This window comes from Vombatus ursinus, unplaced genomic scaffold, assembly GCF_900497805.2.
Source record: "Vombatus ursinus unplaced genomic scaffold, bare-nosed wombat genome assembly UNPS02014813.1, whole genome shotgun sequence".
NCBI lineage: Eukaryota > Metazoa > Chordata > Mammalia > Diprotodontia > Vombatidae > Vombatus > Vombatus ursinus.
Genome location: NW_020954591.1, coordinates 15,411,156 through 15,433,679, shown reverse-complemented (window position 1 = coordinate 15,433,679; position 22,524 = coordinate 15,411,156). Strand labels below are relative to the sequence as shown.

Sequence of the window (22,524 nt, the reverse complement as noted above, 5' to 3'; positions counted from 1 at the left end):
GGTGGGTGGAAACTGGTAAATCAAACACCTGAATCACTCTTTAAAAGAAGGAAACCTATTTGGGTGGCCTTTCTGAATTACTCCGAGGGTATCCTGGCAGCATTGGCAAGTAAACAGTCTTGGCATTTTATTGCCCTGTGAGTTCCACAAACAGGTTGGAGTCTTGTTAAAAAGAAATCAGGCAGATTTTTTTACTCCTCCACTAAAACCAGCAAAAACACAAGCAAAAAAAAACAATTAACCTTTACAAAAATCTCTAATGAATTTTTAGAGAAGTTACATAACATCCTCCCATGAGTATTATCAGGCACCATTTTCCACCCCCAAGAGCACTACTCCCAGCAAATTAACTTAAATGTAATCTTTTTCAAACATCTAGCAATATTAAAGGCATGGAATCCTAGGACTTGAGAAATGAAAGGGACCTTAAATGCTGATCTGTTCCAACCTCTTCATTACCAACTCTGATAAGTAATAGTTAACAAATTTTGAATTTTGAACACCGGCTGAAAACTGCTTTTAAACAAATTAGAACTTAATGAAGTGAACAACTGCTTCACTTTCTACCTCACCATGGCTAGGAGTTAATAAGCAAGGAAGTCTATGTAACAACTAGAGAGGCCTAAGGGTCCACTTTTGTCAGAAATGAGCTCTTGGGGACAGCAAGACAGAGGGAGGATAATGGGGTATGGAAACACTCTTTTTGCCAAACTCAAAAAGAATGGAGTGGGTAGGGGGCTTTCTAGGAGATGAGTAGCTATTTAGCAGGACTGGGATGGCTCATTGGAATCTACACCAAACTGGGAATCTTTGGATCCATAGCAAAATGACAGAAGGACTGCCCACCTCTAGGAAACTAAAGCCAAGCCAAGCCCAGGCAGCCCTAGTCCTGTTCTGTCACTGACTGTTACTTGAAGTAATTCAAAGACCTGGATCAATAGAAGCAAGCTCAGATCCCCAGATGAGAGGGTTCTATTAGCACTGTTACAAGCTTGGGCACCAAGTTAAAGCAATAAGTTAAGAAAATTGCCTAATTTCTAGTGTCTGATTCTCTCATCATATCTATCTGAGAAGTGAGTTACTCTGGGAAGGTCCATCTGTTGGCCCAAGCTATAGGAGGAGGCAACAGATATCTGCTCCCAAAGGCCAAAAGTAAAGGGGAAAGAATCTAACTGGGCTATAAAAAATGATTCCCAGTGTTTTTAAGCATTAAATTCACATCAATGATTTATTATACCCTCGGCCATAATGCACAGGAACAACATAATTCTAGTACACACTGGGGGTTCAAAACAGACTTCAAACAGCTACTTTCTACAGAACAGAATAGATATCATTGCTCTTCAACCATCTATAGTTAAGTATTGAAGAAGTCAGGTTGCCAACTCTCTTTTTTAACCTAAACTTGTGACCTGTATTCAAATGACATGTTTAATACACATTCCCACAAGACAATGTCTAGATACTGATCTTCAATCTATTATAGTAAGTTTGAGGACACAAACTAGGTATTTTTTACACTTTCATTAACTATTTTGGTTGATAGTGAATAAAAACCCAAAATGAAAAAGATTTAAATATGTATTTATTCAAGTGAATATCCTGTAAATTTCCTTCTTGACCTGTGAAATGACATAGAAAGCTTTCACTCTGTTTTTAAAAAAATAATAATTCATCATAAAGGTGCATCTATATTACAGATACCTTTCTACAGGCACGTCATACCTATTTTTATAAACCGAATCACTTGTATTTAAAGCAACTAAATTCAACCAACCTTTTGTGGATGAGACATTCTCAAAGTAAGGCCTGCTTCTATTTTCATTATGTGTATGTGTAAGTAGTTCAAATACTATTTGCCCCATCAAGGACGTTAGATGGTGCAGTGGGCCTGGAGTCAGAAAAGACCAGAATTCATATCTGGCCTCAGGCCACACAGGCAGGGACTACAAAAGAAAATACTGCTGTCATCTACAAGACTTTTAAAATGGGCTGTTCTGTTCACTTTAAAAAAAATTCAAGCAACTGAATAGCTTCCTTTGAAAGCTATCATTGCCACATCAAATTTATTATTATTTTTTTTTGCATGGACAGTGGTTTTCAACTTTTTAGAAATGATAAAAACCTTGTAAAATCATTCATATCTTAAATCAACAAATATATAAGTTATGTCATGAATCTAAACCTATTACTTCTACTATGGTATACTTACACAAACATACTTGAAGGCATTTCTGTAGTCGAGCATAGCAATTTAATTTTTATTTGTTCTAAATCAATTTCAGATTTTCAGGAAAGTGAAAAAGATAATCACCAGCTCTAGGTCAGTGTTAGAGGGTTGGTTCTAGGGTACTTTCCCACAACAAGAAATAAGTAGGATAAACACAAAAATTGGGTTAATCCTTGAGATGAACATTTGTTATTTGAGGCAACGCATTACATTGGGAGATCTTGCATAGTAGCAGAAGACTTCAGAGAAGACTAGCCTTCAGGATTAATACGGAGGGGATTTAGAAGCAACAATACAGATAGAGTGATAAGAAGCAATATGTTTTTAACACGTAAGGCATGCTGTGGGATAAAGTGGTGGGTGCTGCATGGGGAGAAAGAAAGAATAAAAATACTGAAAAAGTTTAGGTTGACCAGATGCCTTGGTTGCCAACTAGACCTCAAACTGAAATAATAAATAAGTGAATTTCACCCCCATAAGCACTGAAAATTACTGCATTAAACTTTACATGTAAAGGAGAAATTACCCATGTAAAGTACACAAACATAAGTAAGGGTATACATGAGAAATAAGGCAAAGATATGAGTAGTGGTATAATAATGACATACTAGGACTATGGTCAACCACACTAGGATTATAGAATCATAGATTTAGAGATGAAAGAGATCTCAAAAGTCATTTTGTCAACCCTTGCATTTTATAGATGATGAAACTGAGACTCAGAGAGATCAAGTGATTATCACTTCAAAGTCACAGAGAAAATAAACAGAAGAATCATCATGTGAACCCTGGTTTTCTGACTCCAAATCAAGTGCTCTTTTCACAGGGTATCACATTGGCTCTCATAGTAGCCATTATTTTAGTTATGATTTCATAAAACACAGAACAGACATTTAACCAAGAGACTTAGGCAGAAAAAGTTAAGGAACTTGGCTAAGATCACAAAGCTACCTAGTGGCAGAGCAAGGACTAGTGATGGATTCTATATGTCTGTTGCCTAAGAATCAACCTCACTAGGTTCTGAGAGACATCATATGGTTGACAAAGGGATGAAGAATTTTCAGTAAGCACTTAATAAAGGCTTATTGATTAGATTGATTTTTTTCTGTCAAAACAACTCTGGAAGACCATCCAGACATAAAAGCATTGCAATCTGTGTTCATGGAGGGAGTATGCATGCCAATGAAATCACACATGCCTGAAGTATTGACATATTTACAGAAAAAAGTAAAAACACTTAAGTGTGTGAGTATTTATATCTCTATATCCACATATAATCACCTAACCCATGATTCATCTGTGTAGGGTCTCCTTCTACTGACACTGATCATAGTCTTTCTCCTACCTTATTAAACAGTTTAGTGAGCAGCTGTTCATCATTCCATTGCCTGGCTATGAGCTTTTCTGAACTTTATATGTCTGGTGCCTGAGAAGCAGCCTATTTCTGTTGCCAACCCTCAGCCTGAAGTTTTTATTCCACTACTGCCTTGTCCTTCAAAAGAGTAGTACCAAGGAAATACCTCCAAGGATGAATCTTGTTTCCTTCAGCTGTATCATGACAATGAGTTGTATTCTATAGATTACACTCTTATGTCCTCTCTCTGCTTCTGAAAGAATATATCAACTTCAATCCAACATTCCAGACATTTTCCTCTTATTTAAACATGAAACATGGGAGTTTCTCACCAAATGCCACATGACCTAAAAAGCTGACAAGTAAAAATTAGACCAGGACCACAGAGAGTCAAAGTAACAGAGTACTGACAAAACACAGAATGATTATCAGCCAGTAGTCAGTCAAAAAGCATTTATTACATATTGTATTCATTACTACATTTATCTAACCCAAAAGTTTTTGGGATACATCTTATCGGCAGGCAATTAGGTGGCACAATGGATAGAGCATTGGGCCTGGTGTCAGGAAGACCTGAATTTAAATCCTGCCTCAGACACTACCAGCTGTGTTACCAGCTGGCAAGTCATTTAGTCTCTGTTTGCCTCCGTTTCTTCACCTGTGAAATGGTGGTAATAATAATACTTACCTCCCAGGGTTATGAAATCGAATGAGATAATAATTCTATATCACTTAGCATAGTGGCTGGCTTATATTAAATGCTGGATAAATTTTAGCTATGTTATTATTATTATTATTATTATGTTATATGCATACATGACTCTATAAGGTAATCAATTACTGTGTTGCATTATTTTTGTCTTCTTTCCTCCCTAACCCAAGCAACATACCAGATTACCTTGGACATAGTGGATTGTCCATAAAATAGAACTGACAGTAGAGTGGTAAAGGGATATGGATTTTAGTCTCTGCTCTGCCTCTAAGTAGTTAATTGCCTTGGGAAAGTTACTTATCCTCTCTGGACCTCTGTTTGCTCATCTATGATATGAGGGGACCAAAACTGAAAGTCTCTACGATTCCTTCCATCTTGATGTTCTGCGATTCTATGAACTAGAAAACTCACCTCAGGAGCAAAATGTTCCTTATAGCCCTTACTGCAACTATAAAATAGAAAACAATAAAACTTTGTCTTAACTCTATTTCCAAACCAAAATATATTAACCTCTTAAGAAAGAAAAACTTAAGGAGCTCACTTCCAATATTGTCTGCCGTGCTCTTTAATGTTAAGTACATGTCAAAGGCACTATGGATGAAATGACATAAAAGCCAGATCCAAGTATCGGTGACAAGTCCAAGCTTCATGTTCATAAAAAGTGGCTAGAAGTCACTTCTATTCTCATCTTTCAGTCTGACTTACATCTTGGCACCACGTTCTGTCTACCAATTTCCTGAATGACATACTGGTCCTCTTGCTTCAGTTGTCTAAGCATAATAAAAGAAATGCTAGGAAGCAGTATTTACTGGCCACTCTCAGTTCTTTGTTGCCAGCATGTAAAGTTGTCTGATAGAGGATGAAATGCAGCATTGGTTTTGGTTCCAGGCTTGCCAAAACATAATTTTTAAAAAAATTTTTTTCAGAACATAATATTGTACTGAGTCTTATAAAGTGGTCTTTGGCCCTTCTACATCCTCTCACATGAAATCTCCAAAAATACATACAAGTATATGAAAATTCTTGCAAGTTATCTGACAAAGTAGCTTGCACACAATAGGGGCTCAATAAATATATATTTTATCTTCTGGTGATGCTCATCTTCATCTAAGGCATTTGTTATGGGTATTATTATGCATGGGGCCAGGTTCACTATTTATCCTGACTGAGTTTATTATGTTTCTCAGGGTTATAAATCCTAACATCAACTTCCAGGTCCCAGTTATATTCTTGAAAAACTATGTATAAAGCAGACTGAATAAAATTATACCTGCCATGAAGCTGTTTTCTTTCACTTACGAAGAATGGGATGGACAGGCTGCCATCAATCCTGACATGACAGTCCATGTCTTATGTGAACTTATTGAATAGAGTGGTCCAATTTATTTAATAGCTAATGAAACCCCAGTCTATTGCTTCTATTAAATATGCAAATTGTTTTTAAGGACTAATTAATATGTTGTTACAGTTTTCATACATTTCCATGCATTTGACCTTATATCTACCATGGAAGCATAGATGAGACAACACACACACACACACACACACACACACACACACACACACACACACATTTAAAGTGCTTTGCAAACCTTAAAGCATTATATAAATGACAGCTGCTGCTATTACAACTACTACTAAGTACTCCTCCTCCTCCTCCTCTCTCTAGGGAGGTAGCATGTTAAGAATCCCACCTCTGACACACACTAGCCCATCATGTGGGCAGGTCACTTAAGTTTCCAATGTTTTATTTATTTCTTAATTTATTTTGTTAAACATTCCTCAATTACCTTTTAATCTGGTTCTATCTCTGTAGGAGTCTTGCAGCTGGAGAATTTGACACCCCCTATTCTAGGTAATTCTCTCAGATTACAAGATCAGAAAAAGTGACCATTTGTGTTAGTAGTCATTGTTCCTCTCTGAAGCTCCTGACATCAATGAAATCACAAGCATTGTGTCTAAACCAAAAGTGTTCATTTGAGGGTGAGCTATTATTATTTTAGACTCAATCGACAAAAGCCGCAAATAGGGCTGCAATGTGTGTGTGTGTGTGTGTGTGTGTGTGTGAGATAGAATTTAACAGAACCATATGTTCAACCAGGCTAATAATTGAAAATCACAACTTAGAATTACAGAACCACAGAATTAGAATTTGAAGGGACCTCAGAGATCAGCTGGTGCAACCCCCTACCTAAGCAGGGACCCCTTTTACAACCTTTCTGACAATCTAACCGCTGTCTAAAGACTTCACTATTTCTTGAAAATCACTATTTACCCAGACAGTCCATTTCCACTCTCAGGCAGTCCTAAAGATTAGGAAACTTTTCTTTATATTGAGTCAAGAACTCTGTCTCTGAAACTTGTACCCATTGCTTTGAGTTATAGGACCACTAAGGACTCAAATGCTACCTTCTCTCTGAAGTCTTCCAGTTTCCCCTCCTCCTCTTTAGGACTCTTTTTACAATTCTTAAAGGTGATTATCATGTATTATTTTGAATTACAGTTATTATGTATGTGTCAGAAATCCCCCAGAATTACCTTTTACTTTTGATGGTATGAAATCTTGCAGGATATGTTATGAACTAATCCACCTCACATACTTGGTACTCTATAATGGATTGTGTGTGTGTACATGTGCACATGCCATTTCTTCTACTGGTTGATAAACCAAAAGGACATGAAACAAGACTTTTTAATCTTTATACTTGCTCCACACTTTCTCCTCCCCTGCCCAGCACAGAGCTCTGCACTTAGTTGGTACTTAAAAATGTCTACTAAATTAATACATTGGAACATATATTCAATTCAAAGTTCAAGATGAAGGTTTATTTTTTCCCATTATAAGTATACCTCCAAAGTCCTCCTTCACCTCATGGAGACAAGGAGGTGAAACCCCTCTGATCATGAAGGCTATATGATCATGGTATAAGCTTTTAAAGGTCCTATAAAACTGGAAAGACTTTGAGTAAAGGTTGAGGTTTTGAAAAGGAGCAGCTAGGTGGCAGAGTAGATAGAAGTCTGGGCCTGAAGTTAGTAAGATAAGTTCAAATGTGATCTCATTCACTTGCTAGATATGTGACTCTGGGGACATTACTTGACCTCTATTTGCCTCAGTTTCCACATCTGTAAAATGGTGATAAAAGCACCTGCTCTGCAAGGTTGTTGTGAGGATCAAATGAGATAATAATTGTAAAGTATTTAGCACAGTGCCTGGAACACATCAAATGCTCTATAAATGTTAGCTATTATTAAGAGCACAGAGCTTCAAAATGGTGGATTTTTTTGGTAACAATGAGACTTAAGGGGCTTATAATCAATATTTCATCCCCACTGGTGAAAGCGCTGAATTCTTGAAGCAGTGAAGTACACTAAGGCTCATTTAATAAAGGATAAGAGATGAGTTTATAATTGTGCCAAGATAAAAAGTTTCCATGTTTTCAAATCAATTCTCTCATATATAAATGTCTATCTCTTCCACATTCCTGGATGAAAGATTCAATGCTGTACTCAAAAATGAAAAGCAAAGAAAAGTAGCATATTATTACTATTCTCATATTCTCACTCTACACATTTACATAATAGATGAATACCTTCTAAAACTCATTTCTTGCTAGAAATGGTGTTGAACTCCTATAATCCCTGCTACTGCTGAACTGAGGCTGGTGGATTCCTTGAATTGGGGACCTGAGTTACAACAGGACTGAAACTGGTTGGGTGTCTATGCTAAGTCTGGTGCCAATATGGTGAGCCCAGGAAGGAGACGGCCACTAGGCTGCTTTGATTAGTTATTTTAATCAGAATCACACTTTACTTTTCAGTTTGCACGGACTATACTTTTTATACATATATGTATGTATGTATATATATATATATATAAGTGAATATTTTAAAATAAATAAGCACATATATATGTAAATTCATATAAATATATATGTATATAAATTCATGAATGATTGCACCTCTGGCTACTCTATTCACCTGAAGTTATCCTCAGGTAATATCTAAATCTTTTTTTCCAAACTCTGAAATTCTTCCATATTAAAGACATTTTTAAAGCTAGGATCATTGTGTGAATTGTTTTTGGAGAAAAAGAAAAGAAATAGTGAAATACCACTGGACCTTGGCTACCATTGAATACCGAACAGTCACTCTTATCTCTTAAGAAATCCATTCTACTAACAAGCAAATCATAGGCTCTGAGGACAGTCTAAGGTTCTTTGAGATCAGTGTAGAAACCTCTTCCATGAAGGGCTGTGAGATGGTCCCTGAGGTTCCTTCCAGATCTAATTAGAGCTATGATCCTATGACACAGGGACATAGTCTTACATAATACCAAAGTAGCCCATGCTTTTGGGGTACTTTCTGAAAATGAGGTCTATGTCAGCAGGCAGATAATGATTTTGCAGTCAAGGCTGGCTGCAAAAATATTGTTTTATTAAATATTCCCTTTTGGAGAGGATGAGGGGTATAAAATTGATGCTATTTTATAGAAGATAAATTTTTGTTCAAGGACTAGTCCTGGATTCTAAAAGTAAAATACCTTGGCTAATTGGACCTCCTCTAAAATATTTTAAAAGTTGAATCACCCATTGCATAAAAACTTAATGGGTTCATTATTGTGAATTATATATAGTTTTCTATTCAGTAGAACCGACTTGCTATAGTGTGTTTCTATTTGGGCTGGGGTGAGAAGAATGGAAGAGCAGACTAGGAACGCTGGGATTTAAATAAGAGACATTAGATCTTTCTGTTCCCAGGATGCAACAGGGAATAAAATAGCACATTTAAATACCTTAATGTCTTTAACACAAAACACATTCATTTGATACTCTACTTCCTTGAAATGCTTTATTAATGCACACGAGGTACTCCTAGGAGTTTGCCTTTCTGGAAGTAAATATACCCCTCCTTGGTTCTATCACAAGCTTCACTTCAATTATCTCATGCCTGACCTCTTCTGTAGGGAAGGTGAGTCATCAGAAATAGCACAAAAAGAAAGAAGCTGAGAAATGTCAGATTTTTAACATTTCAGAGCAGTCTTATAGCACCTAAAGGACTAAGCCAGATAAGTTCATATATCCATGAAAATGACCACCAAGATATTTAGTAACATGGTTTTAATTAGGCCTGTGCTTCACCTCTTACCTGCTTCTGAAGCAAAATGAATAAAAGGTCATTTGATTAGGAATCCCCTACTTGGATGGGGTTGTACCTTAAGCCCTATTATACACAAAGTACCAGGGCCTGTCAACCTGACTACTTGTCAGGTTCCAGTTCAAATCAAAATATGACAGAGCCATAGTGAAACAGAGATGAGAGCTGCCAGCACGGCAAAATACTTCACATCCTGTTCCCTTGGCTCAGGGTCTAATGTATCTCCATTATTTCATCTGAGGGATAAATTGTGGTAAGAAATTTGTATGGAGAAGTTGGTAAAAAGTATGTCTGTCTCCTATAACTCCCAACAAAGATAATAAGAAATAGATTCTTATGAATATGAACCAGACACCAATTAATCAGACATTGCAGAAAACAGGATGATAGGTTTTTGTTTTCTATTCTCCTCTCCCCTCCCCACAGACAATATATGTGAAACTAACACAGGTGTGGATCCTCCCACCCCCTTTATCTGTCCTCTTACTAACTCTCTGAGCTCATTCCCCCTTAACTTGAACCCAAATTGACAGATTTAGGCTTCTCAAGGAAGGCATCTACTTGTTAGGACCCAGAAAAAACCATCCTCCTGAAACACTCCATTTAAGCTTTAACAGTAAGAAACCCAAAGACAAATAGGTATAAATCCAGGACTAAGTATGTGCACATATACACACACACACACACACACACACACACACACACATATACATACATACATATATGCATACATACATACATATATATGTATATATAAACATAAATCACAAAAAGACTATCAGAATCCTGCAGAAGCTTTATGGAGAGGCAAAGCAGAGTTGACAGAAGACAAGGCACTAAAATAAGGCCCAGGCCAACAGCAGGAAACAGCCAGACCAGCAGCTGAAGCAGGAACCATCACAGGAGAGAGGGCCAGACTTCTGCCCAGTGCAGCCCATGGTCCAGCCACAGCAGAAGAAAGGGCCAGCATAGCAAACCTGTGGGGTAAAGCATCTTCTAAGGTCTTACAGGAGGCCTGCTACCAGCATAATCAGCAACATCTGATTGGGTCCTGCCAAGATTACCACCAGATTACAAAACTCTGGGTTTGAAGCCATGCAAGGAGAAGGGGACAGAGCTAGTAAGAGACAAAACCAGAATTAAGCCCTTGGGAAAATGAACCAAAACCTAGCAATTCCTCTAGTCTTAGCCATTACATTTAGGACCAAACAGCGTCTACACACACCACCCAAGTCTGACCCAAGCACAAAACCCCAGTCTAGAAATTGAAGCTGGAGATAGGAATAAACAGAAGAAAATTAAGAAATATTATGGACTGAGAGAAGTACATGAGGAAAACCCAGAAGAAGTGAGTAACTCTACAAGTAGAGCCCCAGGGAAAAAGGATGTCTTAGACAAGGGTTATAAAAGCAGATAAAATAAATGAAACAAGAGATACAAAATATAATATTGAAGGGAACAATAGCCAGGGGAAAAATAGTATGGAGAACTCATTGCTTAAAACAGAGTGTGGTAAATGTTACCCAAGAATTGAACTCCCTGAAAATTAAAGTGGGTGATTCTGCAACAAAAGCAGTGATTCTGCAATAAAACAAGAACTATTCAAACAAACCCAAAAGACTGAAAGGAAAAAAAAGAAAATGAAGGGTATATCCTGTCAAAACAAGGAACCTAGAAAATAAATCAAAGAGAAAAAAAAATCTAAAAATCATCAGGGAAAAAAAAAACATTAAAACAAGATACCATACTTGGAGAAAACATGAATGAAAACTGTCCAGACCTATTACAACCAAAAGACAAAGTTAAATTAGGAAATAATCTACTATTCTCCTGAAAGAAACCTCAAAATGAAAACTCTAAGAGACATCAGAGCCAAAATACAGAGGTTTCAAGTCAGAGAGAAATACTGCAAATAACCATAATAAAAGAATTTAGGTACTGAGGAGAAACAGTCAGGATCACACAAGACTTGGCTACTAAAACTACACAGAGGAAAACTTGTAATATGATATTCCAAAAGACACTGAACCTGGAATATCCTTCCCAGTAAAAGGGAGTATAATCCTAGAGGAATAAATGGATTTGTAATGAATTAAAGGACTTGTAAATGTTCTTGAGAAAAAGATCCCAACAGAATAAACACTTCGAAAAGAAAGTAGTAAAGTGAAACAAAGAAAGGCAAATATATTTGACCAATTGGGAGGGATTATATTGATGAATTGTTTACCTTCTAATAGGGGAAGAAGAAAGTGTCCCCTCCCCACAGACAATTTATCTCTCTTAACACATTTATCCACAAAAAAGAATAGAGAAAGGCGGAGAGGGAGTATTTTTGCTGTTTTGATGGTCTTTAAAGGAGGGAGAAAGGGAATAAATGGAGGAGGAAGAGAAGATGAAGGTGAGAGAATTTCCCATGTTACATAAAGAGTGCAGGAGGTAAAAGGATACACACAAGGAAGAAGGTGAAGGAGGTAACAGGCATCCCTAGAATCTCATTTTCATTTGAGTTGAATAAAAAGATGATTGAAAACACACATGCACACAAATATACACACACACACACACAGAGTTTCATGTAGAAATACATCATTGTAAACAGGGAAAAAGCAAAAGGGGACAGAGGCCAGGATAAGTGAGCAGTCATAAGGAAAATAAATTGTTTTATCAGAGGATGGATCTCAAAATGGGGATTAAAAGGAAAGAACCAAAGACTGAAAACTTGTAATGAGAGGCAGAGCCAAGAAGAAGGGAAGCAATGGAGAAGAAACAGATAATTTTAATTATATATTACTGTTGTTAAGCAAACTCCCTTTTACCAGTGTTTCCTTCTTTGCACAGAATAGCAAAGAGCAAAGAGAGGAGAAGGTACGAGAACAGGATAGAGGTAAATAGAGGTAAATAACAATCACAGCAGTGAGAGTGACTGAGATGAATTCATCCATAAAATGGAGGGCAGCAGAATGGATTAAAAAGCAGATGTCAAAAAAGTATTTTGCTTAAAAGAAACACACTTGAAATATTCACACAGAGTTAAAATCAGGGGCTGCAGTAACTATGACAAATCAGCTGAATTCAAAAATCAAGGGAAGCAATCATGACTTTAGATGAGACAGTAAAAATAGCCACAATAAAGAGACAAGAAGGGAAACTACATTTAGCATAAAGGTACCATACATAATGAGTTTTTATCTATATGCCACATATATACTGAATGGCAAAGCATCTAAATAATTATAAGAAAATGTAATTAAATTGCAGGGAGGGAAAGGGCATGGAGACAGAAAACTGTAAGAGGGAAATGCAATATATTCTGTTCAAACAAATCTAACAAAAAGATAAGAAAGAAGATAAGGACTTTAAAACTTTTAAAATGTTAGATATGATAGATATCTAACACTATATGGGAACAGACAGAAGTTTGCACTTTTCTCAGAACTGCATATCATCTTCACAAAAAATAGAGTTACAACAAAAAAGTATAGAGATAGATATCAAATAGTGGGGTACAAAAACTTCACAAAAATTCAGAAAAACAGAAATACTCAATGTATGATTTACTAACCACAATGCAATAAAATTATACACAATAAAGAACCTTAGAAGAAAAGATTAAATTTAATTGGAGACTGAATAATTTAATCCTAAGGAAATTTTTTTGGGAGTCAGAAAATAAAAGAAATAACAGAAAATTTTATTTAAACAATGATAGCACTGAGACAAAATGGTAAAATTTTGGGATGCAGCTGAAAGAGGGAGACAATTTATCTCTCTAAACACATTTACCCACAAAAAAGAATAGATCACTGAATTGGTCTCATATCTAGAAAAAAACCCTAGATGTGTAATAAATAAAAATTCAACTAAGCAACATAACAGTAATTCTGAAAATCAAAGAAAAGAATAACAAAAATGAAAGCAAACAAAACACACTGAATTGATAACTAAGATCTAGCCTTTTTTGGGGGGAGGAACCTATTAAAATACATAAATAGCAAGTTTGATTTTAAAAAGATAGAAAAATCTTACTGTTTATATCAAAAATGAAAAGGAATTCATAGCAATTGAAGATGAAATAAAGTTATCAGAAATTATTTTCTGTGGGCCAATTATATGCCCACCAAACAAACAGTTTTGGTAAAATGGATGAATATTTACAAAAATATAAACCATCCTGATTAAAGGAACAAGGCATATATTATTTAAATAACCCAGTATCAGGAAAAGATTGAACATGCCATAAAATGAAATCCTTGAGAAAAAATAAAAGAATCAGATGGATTTGCAAATGAATTCTATCAAAAATTAATAGGAAATTTTATTATATAAACTGCAATAAGAAAAAATTTATCTATGATACAAATATGGTCTTTATAGAGACCAAGGAGAGACAAAGCAGAGAAAGAAACCTATGGTCCAATATCCCTAGTGAATATTGACACAATCTTTGCTAATATTAGCAAAGAAATGACAATAACATGCTGTAAAGATAATATAGTATTATCAAGTAGGATTTCTCGAAGAATATAAGGTTGGTTCAATATAAACAAAACTCTAAACATATGTTTTAAACACATGTTCATTAGCATAGCATTAAATCTATAAATTAACTTTAGTAGTATTGTTACTTTTATTATATTGGCATGGTCTAGTCATAAGTACTGCATGTTTCTCCAACTATTTAAGATATTCTTTATTTTTTTAAGGACCATTTTAATTGAATATGTAGAAGTACTGAGTGTCCTTAGATTGCCTACAAGATCTTATTTTATGTATTTTGTGGTTACTTTGAATGAGGTTTTCCCTATTTTGCCTCTGGAATTTTCTTGTTACATATGATGCTATTGATTTTTGTGGGTTTATTTTGTAGTCCCCAACAATGCTGAAGCTATTGTCTTATTTTCTTTCTTTGTTTATTCCCTAGGGCAACTCAGCTGTGGTGTATTGCTGGAACCAGGTTAAAATGTAACAGAGAAATGTTTAACAAAATAACTTAGATAATATTAATTTGTCCTTTTCTAAGTCAATATGCTGGTACCTTTGCTAGTGTCTTTGCCAAGAAAACCCCAAATTGGGTAATGAAAGGTCAGACGTGACTGATATAGCTGAAAAACAAATAACAAAAGCCAATATGCAGCTCACAGGGATCCATCGGTGTTTGAGTTTGGTACCATTGTCCTGATTTCTTAAATAGTCAGTAAACTACCATTTATTAAACACCCCACTATGTGTCAGGCACAGCAGTAAGCACTGAGTATATAAAGGACAAAAAACAAACAAGAAAAGAAAAAAAAACAAATCTGATCTCAAGGAGTTCATAGTCTAATGAGGGAGACAACAGGCAAAAACAATGAACAACTAGTACAAACAAGATATGTACAGGATAAATTGGATATAATCTCAGAGGGATCATATAAGACTAAGAAAGACTGGGAAAGGCTTGTTGTAAAAGTAGGACTTTTAGCTGAGACTTAAAGGAAGCCAGGAGGTGGAAAGAGGAGAGGGCTGCAGAAATGGGGGCCTCCCAGCAAAAATGGCTGGAAATTGAATGCTGTGTTCAAGGAATAGCAAGAAAGTCAGTGTAACTGCATTGTACTGTATCTGGAAGGGAGTAAGGTATAAGAAGAGTGGATATGCAGAAAGGGCCAGGTAATGAAGTACTTTAAAAGTCAAAAAGATGAGGTACTACATCACACCTATCAGACTGGATAACATGACAAAACAGGAAAATGATTAATGTTGGAGAAGATGTTGGAAAACTGGAACATTAATGCATTGTTGGTAGAGTTGTGAAATGATCCAACCATTTTGGAGAGCAATTTCGAACTATGCCCAAAGGACTATAAAAATGTGTATGTCCTTTGATCCAGCAAGAGCATTTCTAGGGCTGTATCCCAAAGAGATCATAAAAATGGGAAAAGGACCCACACGTACAAAAATATTTATAGCAGCTCTTTCTGTGGTAGCAAAGAATTGGAAATTGAGAGAATGCCCATCAATTGGGGAATGGCTGAACAAATTGTGGCATATGAATATAATGGAATACTATTGTGCTATAAGAAATAATGAGCAATCAGACTTCAGAAAAACCTGGAAAGACTTGTATGGACTGATGCTGAGTGAAGTGAGCAGAACCAGGAGAACACTGTACACAGTAACAGCCACATTGTGCAATGACCAACTTTGATAGATTTAGCTCTTCTCAGCAATGCAAGGATCTAAGACATCTCCAAAAGTCTCATGATGGAAAATGCTATCCACATCCAGAGAAAGAACTATGGAGTTTAAATGCAGACTGAAGCATACTATTGGCTCTTTTTTCTCTTCTATTTTGTTTCTTTTTTCTTGTGGTTCCTCCCTCCTATTGGTTCTAATTCTTCTTTACAACATGACTAATGTGAAAATATGTTTAATAGGAATGTATAGGTACAGCCTATATAAAATTACATGCCCTCTTGGGGAGGGAGGTGGGGAAAGAGAGGGAAAAATTTAAAACTCAAAAGATTATGGAAGAGAATGTTGAAAACTAAAAATAAATTAATAAAATAAAAAAGGAGAGATTCTATATGAAAAAAGTCAAACATGATTTTATATTTAATGTTGAAGGCAATAATTATAGCTACTATTTTAGAACACATTAAGGTTTACACAGTGCTTTCCATATATTAATTCAATTGATCCTCCCAATAACTTTCCAAGGTAGGTGCTATTATTATCCTCATATTACAGATGAGGAAACTGAGACTGAGGGCTTAAGTTACTTGCCCAGGGTCACAGAGCTAGTAAATGGTTTGAGTCAGGATTTGAATTCAGGTCTCCTTGACTCAAGTCCTGGGCTCTATTCACTGTGCCACCTAGTTGTTCCTAATAGTTACTGGAATTTACTGAGGGAGGAGGGAATTGGTGGAGAGGGAGGTCATACGGTCAGATTCATGTTTCAGGAGGATCAATTTGACAGTTGAGTCAAGGATGGATTAGAGTGGGGAAAGACAAACCAGCAGGGTATTTTATTAGTCTAAGTGTAAAGTGAAGAGGGCCTCCATCCAGGGTGATGGCAGTGTCACAGATGAGAAGGAAGGCTGTATGAGAGATGTAATGAAGGCAGAATCAGTAGAGCTGGACAACTGATTTGACACAGGTAAGGTAGGTGGGAATAATGAACTGAGGATGACACCTAGGTTGTGAGTGTAGGGCGACTAGGAAGGATGGTGGTACCCTCAATAGTAACAGGGAAGTTAGGATGGCGGGAGGGTCTGGGGAGAAAGATGAGCTCAACAATGTTTCCAGTACATGCATTTGGAGTTGTCAAATTGGTAGGTAGAGACGTGAGAGTAGAAGTCAGTAGACAGGTTAGGACTGGACTAGTAGATCTGAGAGTTACCTGAATAGAAACAATAATTGAAACCATGAGAATTAATGTGAATACTAAAGAGGGAGAAGAGAAAAAGGCCTAGGACAGAGCCTTGGGAGATCCCTATGGTTAGCAGCGTGATGTGACTGAAGACCCATCAAAGGAGACAGACGGATGGTCAGACAGGTATGAGGAGAGCCAGGAGAGGGCAGTGTCACAAAAACTATTATTTAATCAGCAGATCAGAAGAGTTTTGTTTTCTCTTTGATTATCTTTACACCTTTCACTTCTTTTCCTTGTCACACTGCTATTGTTGGCATTTCTAGAACTTTGTCACATAAGAAAAAGAAGAAGACATTCTTGTTTTATTCTTCTATTTACTGAGAACTGTTCTATTGTATCCCCATTGTATATGATATTTGGTTTGGGTTTTGGATAGAGAAGGGAAGAGGAAAGGAACAAGAATTTGTTAAAGTGTTATGTGCCAGGTGCTATGCTAAGTGCTTTACAAATATTATTTCATTTGATCCTCACATCTACTCTGTGAGGTAGCTGTTATTATAACTCTTATTTTATGTTTAAGGAAACTGAGGAAGACAGAGGATAAATTACTTGTCCCTGGTCACATGGCTAATAAGTGTCTGAGGCAAGATTTGGACTTGTCTCCCCATCTCTAGGCTTAGGCACCCTATCTACTGCACCACCTACCTGTCTAGACTGGTAGTCATCATATCATATTAGAAAGACCCTTCTATTTCTGTACTTTACATGGTCTTTAGGAAAAATGAGTGCCCTTTTGTTCTGTCATTCTTCAGTTATGTCTGACTCTTCATGACCCCATTTGGGTTTTCTTGGCAAAGATACTGGAGTGGTTTGCCATTTCTTTCTCCAGCTCATTTTACAGATGAGGAGACTGAGGCAAACAGAGTTAAGTGACTTGCCCAGGGTCATCCAACTATTAAGTGCCTGAAGCTACATTTGAACTCAGGAAGATGAGTCTGACTCCAGGCCCAGTACTCTATCTGTTGAACTACCTAGTTGCCCTTAAGTGCCCTATAGATGCCTTTTTCTTTCTCCTTTTGTATTTAAATTTTAGTAGTGTCTTGGGATGAGAATTTATTTCATTGTTTATTCTTTCCCTGGCAGTTTTGTCTTACTTATGTTTCTTTTGTATTTTTGTATTTTTTTTCTATTTTGTATTTTTTGTATTTTTGTATATTTTGTATTTTTGTATTATTCAATTCTTTACAGATTGAATAACATGCTCACATCTTTCTTATTTTTGCAAAAGTGCTTCATATACCTCTTTTATTGAACATTTCATCATTTTTCCACGATGATTAGGCTCAAATTTGCAGAGTTTACCATTTGGAGTAGAATTTTGAACTTCTTTTCTTTTGAGAATATATTATTTCAAAACTTTCTGTGGTTTCTGGAGAGTAGAATATTATTCTTTGAATTTTTTTCTTTATGTTTCATAGCCTTTCTCTTGACCATTTACAGAATTTATTGTTTGTCAATGTAATTGTTAAATAAAACCACTATGTGTCTTGGAATTTGAAGCATAGAAATCTTTTTCTTTTCCTGAAGGTGATTCATTGATTCTTTCTACTGGTGATTTGTTTCCTGTGTTCAGTAGTTCTGGGAAGTTTCCTTGTATTTTCCTGTATTATGGTATTGAGGTCTTTTTCAATTTGTCATGTTCTTCTAAGAAACCTAGCATCCTCAGATTTCCTGTATGCACTTGGTTTTCAAGATCAATGTTTTCTGTTGTTGTTGTTGTTGTTGCTTGTATAAGCATAAGCCCAACAGATCAGTTTTTGAGCCCCATTAGAGTGTTGAGGCTGGTGGGGGAGGAGTGCTAAGTAAGTATGTTAAGGATTTACATTCTCCACTATTAATTTATAATGCTGTTACATTTGGGCCTTTTTGCTTTCTTATAATACAGATTGAGCTGCAACTGCTCTACCTTTGATGTTCATAATTCCTTTTTCTTTTCTTGTAGATTTACTGGGGATGGCGAGGATGTCTATTCCTCCATCTTGATCATCATTTGACCAGAAGTCTAAATCAACTTTTGACCTAATACTGACAACGCAAAATAAGAAAAATCATTATTTAAAGTTCCATTCATAAATCTGGAGTGCATTCTACCCCTGATATACACATTGTGTAGATACAAAGGAATACACGCAGCCAGGACAACACACACCATTGTAACTGTGGGCCTTAATGTCCTTTTCTCTTTCTTTGGGACTGTCTTTACAGAGTTCACTAGATGGTCTGTAGTCTGTTGGATGGTCCACCAAACTGCTAGGATGGATTGTTCTATACCTGTGCTCTTCACTGGGAACAGCATCTCAGCTAGGCAGTTTGGTCTTCTGGATTGCTCCAATATGACCATCCTGAACTGTTCATGCCTCCACTTCTCAGAGCCTGATTATTGATGGCAGCTGTGATCTCTAGCAATTCCCGTTTCAGGCTACAATAATGCTTTTCACTGACAGTGTTATGCTTTTTTTTTTTTTTTAATAAGAGAGGACACAGATCCTTAGTCTAGGATGAGAAGATGACTCTCCAGTTCTGCTCCCTCAGCTGAGTTCTGAGATTATTCTTCTTTACCTCTCAGACTGGTGATAGTGCAGAGAGAGATGTAGTTTCTTCTGTGTCAACCCATTTTCAGTTACAGGTAATAATGAAGAGAGCTAGAATCTTTCTTATGCATAGTTCTAAGGTCTTATTTGTTCTCAATATATCCCAGTTCATAAATAGGTCCTCATGGTGAAAAACCTGGCTCTTTTTTATAGAAAGTAACCAAAAACGCTTCTTTGTTAGCAAAGCTGTAAACAAGCAATGCATAATTGTCTGATAATCACCTAACAATTGTAGGGTTCATGGTTTAATAGTTATTATGCCAAAGTTCTCCAGCTAGTCATATGCAAATGAGAAACTTTAAAAGAACCCTGAAGCATCCTTTGTTCTAGTAAATGAGCTACCACTGCAGTAGCTTTATTAGTGTTTTTCATAAACAAGTCTTACACTTATTTTTAGGAAAATGTAATTTTATTACTTTCTTTTTAGAAATATTATATAACATTCTTTAAAACATTTTTCTGAGTTCCAAATTTTCTCTCTCTCTCTCTCTCTCTCTAGTCACTTCCCTATCCATTGAGAAGGCAAGCACTATGATATCAACTACATATATGAACATATTTCCACATTAGTTATGTCATAAGAAAAATAAAGCGAAAAAATTATTTGCACTTAAGAGTTTATCAGTTCTCTCTCTGGAGATGAACAACATTTTTCATCATGAGTTCTTTAGAATTGTCCTGGATCACTTAAACAAGTCTTACACTGAAAAGGGCAAAGACAAACCAAATACGAAAAGTCAAATTCTGGAGAGAGAAGGAAAAAGAGAAGGAAAGGGCATGGACTATTTCATTTTAGCCTTCATATCCCTAGCACCTGGCAGATTATCCGGCACATAACAGGTACCTATTATATTGCTTGTTGATTGATGATTATATGGTAATTAGTAAAGATGAAGTCTAATATGAATTTCTGACAAGAACATTTTAAAAATAGTTTTATTATTTAAAATTAATACCTATCAAAAACTTACAAAACAAAAATAACTCAACTCCTAGTACAGCAATGGGAGGGAAAAATCAAGTCACTTAACTTAAGTTGCCCTAGGCAACTCTATGACTACAAATTGCACTGAAGATGAATGATAATTTGCATGGGAAGAGGGAGTTTCCTTACCTACTGTTCCCTATGTCAACAAAATCACAGGACAAGTCCTTGCCTATCTGATATGTGTATTTCCTTTAATAATAATACAAAGGAAATACACATATCAGATAGGCAAAGAAATAAAAAAAATGGCAATTGTTGGTATGCATTAAGTACACTAATGTACTCTTGATTAAATTCTGAATTGGTGTAACTATTCTGGAAAGCAATCTGGATATACCTAAAAAGTCACTTAACTGTACATACCCTTTGGTCCAGTAGGAATCTGCCCCGAAATTATCAAAGAAAGAGGAAAAGTACTGTACATACACAAATATTCATTGCAACACTTTCTTAATAACAACGGACTGGGAACAAAGTTGGTGTTCACCAGTAGGGGAATGGTAGAACAAATTATGGTATATAATTGTAATGGTATACTATTGTACCATGAGAAATGATGAAAGGGATGGACAGACAGAAAGAAAACTTCTAAGACTCATGAATTTATACAGAGTAAAATAAGCAGATCCAAGAGATCAATTTGTACCATGACCACAATAATATAAAGGAAAATAACTTTGAGATTTAAGAACTCTTATCAATGCAATGTCTAACCATGACTCTACAAGACTAATGATGAAACTTGCTTCCTACCTTCTGACAGAGAAATAACCAAATAGAGGTACAGAATGAGACACATTTTCAGACATGACCAACAAACGCATTTGATTGAGTATATTGACGCTTGTTACAAGGGAGGCACTTTTTTGTTGGGGTGGGGAAAGTGGTTGCAGAGAATACAAGGGCAGTGATAACGATGAGGGAAAAAAAGTCAAGAAACAAAGAACGTCAATGAAACATTAATATGTATATATATAGTACATATATACATATAATCATATGTGTGTGTATGTGTGTGTGTGTGTGTATCTAATAAAGGAGTTTCCAAGGGTATACAAGCAACACAGTGTGAGTACTATTACGTTAAATTTAACACACTTAAAAACTAACCTACATAATTTGAAATTCACAGCTTCAAATAGAATTTTCCCCCCTCTTCTTTGTATATGGAAGTGCCTGTTTGTCAAGATCACAATTAAATCAGCAGTCAGCTAGGTGAAGCAGTACAGAAAGTTCTGGACTAAGAGAAAGGGGACCTAGGTTCAACTTCTGCCTCAAATACTTCTTGGTTGTGTAACTCCAGGCTAGTTATTTCACCTCTAAGTCTCAGTTTCCTCATCTGCAAAATGGAGATAAAAGCACCTACCCCACAAGGTTGTTGGGAAGACTAAATGCAACAGCATATGTAAAGTGCTTTGTAAACCTTAAAACATACAAATGCCAGCAACTATTATTATTTTAAAAAATAAAATAAAGAAGATACAGACCCATGTGTAAACAATTAAGTATAAAAGTGAATGAATTAAGTGCCTATGAGAAAGAGGTACAAAGTCCTATAGGAATCCAGAGGAGGGAGAGACAGTCTCTTCAGTTTTTCCATTTTAAAATTCTATAATCTTTTCTGGTTACAAACAAGAAAAAATAACCCTTCTCCAAGAAAAACAAAACCAAACCAACCCCAAACATGACTTTAGTCAAGACTATGTATTAGCATAAGCACATATAATTCTAAATGATAAGAAGTTTTATATAGAAAAAAAGAGCATGTAGTTTAACTGAAAGGCACTGACTCTAAGTCTGTGTATGCGTACATTAATGGTATAATTTCCCAACACTATCCTGAAGAGTACAATAAAACTTAGGAAGGGAGGCCTTGGGCTTTAGTACACATTCTTACTCATTTAGAGTAGCTCTGCGCTTGGATAAAGCTGGAAACTAAAATGGGACAACTATGATGAATGCCCTACCCCTGAAGTCTGTCCATATATCATCATCACAGTTTCTACCGAATATTTAGAACTGGGTAATGAGTGTACTGCACAATCTATGCCACCCCCAACCCCAAAGGAAACTTTGTCAGCTGT

At 36.1% G+C, this 22,524-nt stretch overlaps 1 protein-coding gene across 1 annotated transcript in view; it reads right to left on the bottom strand.

Moving 5' to 3' along the window:
* The window catches only part of ATP8A2 (ATPase phospholipid transporting 8A2), a 741,784-nt gene that overhangs the window by 254,286 nt on the left and 464,974 nt on the right, over positions 1-22,524 (bottom strand). The gene's annotated exons all lie outside the window — the stretch shown is intronic.